The following is a 2,968-nucleotide window of genomic DNA, read 5'->3' as shown; positions in this document are numbered from 1 at the left end:
TATTAATACATATTATCAAAATATTGCTTCTTGTGAAAAATTTTAAGTCCAAATCCTTAGTATTTCAGAGTATATCACACCAGGAAGTGGAAAGAGATGAAGTCAGCTATGAATGTGGATCAAGGTGTTTCATCAGCCAGACAAAGCATATATATATATAAAAAAAGCATATCTATATATATATATATATATATATATATATATATATATATATAGACAGAGCACAGCCTAGCCGTGTTAGGAGAACACAATGAGAAAAAGGAATACTTTCTTTAAGGTCACTTATTAATATCCCTATAGCTCTGTTCATAGAGAAAATAAACTGCTAAAGAGAGACAACGATCTGTCTTTGGATAGACTGGGCAGTATTTTTTTAAAAAGTTATTTCAGTTCTTATGATCTGCTTTGATTGTTTATATTGATGAGATCCACTAGATAATCACCCAATTCCTCAGGCATCTTTGAGTTATAAATGGATATAAGCTGGTTATCCAGGGCAAAAATAAATGAGTTTTTTACTGTAGTACAGACCTATGAATTCCAAATGGGAGTTGATCAGAACCAAATGTCCTAAATAGCTTGATGTAAATGTACGGTCAAAGTTGCAGTGACACACGAGTGGAGGTAATGTAAAAAACACCTAAAATAAGAAGAAAATAATCTCTGTGAAATTTCAAGATTTGTGGGATTTAATGGTAAAGATGTTTTTAAAAAATGTTTATTATAAGCTTCTTGAATTTCCAAGTAGGCAACTTATTAAGCCATTTTTGATGAGAAGGTGTTGATTTAAAAACAAAAACAGGAGCAGAATTAGAGTAGGCTAATAATAATATAGAATAGGCCTATGACCTCCAATTATTGGCATTTCCTGCTCTTCACTTTCTGATCTTGATTCTTTAACCACCTAAAGGAAAGTACAGAGAGAGAATGGTAAATAAAGAAGAGCTACTCTCAGCACGTATTCCCTGATTTCGTCTGTTATTATGGTCTCATATCCTTTACCTGGCTGGAATGTGCTTCAACAGTAAAATGTATATCCACTTCATTTCTGACCTCAAATTTCTCCTGATATATCCTGGTAAATTTTTATTCCTTATAGATTGCAAAGAGCCATGATACATTTTATGCCATTAAATTCTAATAACACCTCTGTGAGAGGCCAAACTGTTTATCAAATCTATCATGTAGAAGTACACAGAGAGCCAGAAGAACAGAGTTTAGCCTGGGTTTGAAGCAGGGTTCTGCTACTTGCTAGCTGTGGGAGTTAGAGAAGTCATTTTAATCTCTTGGTGCCTCAGTTTATTTAACTGTAAAAGAGAGACAAAAATCCAGAGTGGCTATTATAAAAAAAACAGAGAATAATAAATTCTGGTGAGGATGTGGAGAAAGAGGAATGCTTCTGCGCTGTTGGTGGGACTGTAAATTAGTACACCCATTATGGAGAACAGTATGGAGGTTCCTCAAAGTTCTACAGATAGAACTTCCATATGGTACAGCAATCCCCCTACTCAGGATATATCCAGAGGATTGGAAAACATCAGGTCAAAGGGATACGTGCACTCCTGTGTTTATTGCAGTTCTGTTTACAATAGCCAGATGATGGAACCAACCTAAATGTTCATCGATGGATGGCTGGATAAGAAAATTGTGGTATATTTACACAGTAGAATACTATTCATCCATAAAAAAGAATGAAATTCTACCATTTGCAGCGACATGGATGAGCCTGGAGAAAATTATCCTAAGTGAAACAACCCTATTACAGAAAGAGAAATACCACATGTTCTCGCTCATAACTGGGAGCTGAATTCATAAATAATCAACTAAACAATAAATAGAGACAGAGAGAGAGAAAGAAAGAAACAACAATCACAGTAATATGTTGAACTTTTAGAAAGAGAGAAAAGAACTGTGATTACTAGAGGTGGAAAAGGAGAGTTGGGGGAGAGATAGCAGGGCTAACAAGGAATTGGTTAACAGACAGAAAGAATGATTGCATATTGTAATGCTGAATAAGCTAACTATCCTGATCTAACCATCGCACATTGTACACAATTATTGAAAATCAACATTGTACCCCATATGTATGTATAATAAATTACCTAAAAAAAATAGAGACAAAAATAGTACCTCACTCAAAGGGTTATTGTGAGGTTTGAGTTAGTTGGTAATTGTAAAGTGCCTAGAGCCATGTATGATACATAGTAGCTGCTAAATAAATAGGAGTTGTTAGTATTTAGAATTAGACCTAATTTTGAATTCCAGTTCCATGGGACATTTTAGCTGTGTGCCTTAGGAAAATCCTTTTGCTTAACTGCTCTCTTGTTTTCTCTTGGGCAATTCGGAGATTTAAAAAAAAAAAAATCAAGGACTATCTGGTTTAGTTCAGTTGGTTAGAGCACAGTCTTATAACATCAACAGCATGGGTTTGGATCGCTATACCAGCCAGCCACCAAAAAACAAACAAATACTCGGGAGAGTGCAGCGCTGGGAGCGCGGCGACGCTCCCGCCGCGGGTTCGGATCCTATATAGGAATGGCCGGTGCACTCACTGGCTGAGTGCCGGTCACGAAAAAGACAAAAAAACAAAAACAAACAAATAAAAAAAAAACAAATAAAAAAAATTTTTTTTAAAGAAAACAAAAATAAATATATAATATAAAAAAGAAAGCTCACAGAAGCATCGTGAAGATTTAGTGGGATAAAATGTATTAGGCTGTTGTAATTTATAATGAATAAAAATTGACCAGGATGGCTAAGAAGTTTTGGTGTCAGAAATCAACTGTACATAAATGATGCTAATCTACCCAGAACCAGTGTTCCCTGACTTTCTGACTCTGGGAGTACATTCCAGATTGGTCTGGAAATAAATGAAAGTAAATTGATCCTCAACCCATCAGGCTAACCTGAACCTACCATGGAAAATAACAACATTAAAAATTACACCTCTGACAAAAGTTACACTTTC

This window comes from Cynocephalus volans, chromosome 5, assembly GCF_027409185.1.
Source record: "Cynocephalus volans isolate mCynVol1 chromosome 5, mCynVol1.pri, whole genome shotgun sequence".
NCBI classification, from domain to species: domain Eukaryota; kingdom Metazoa; phylum Chordata; class Mammalia; order Dermoptera; family Cynocephalidae; genus Cynocephalus; species Cynocephalus volans.
The sequence above is the reverse complement of the archived record's forward strand: the minus strand, read 5'-3'. Positions refer to the sequence as shown.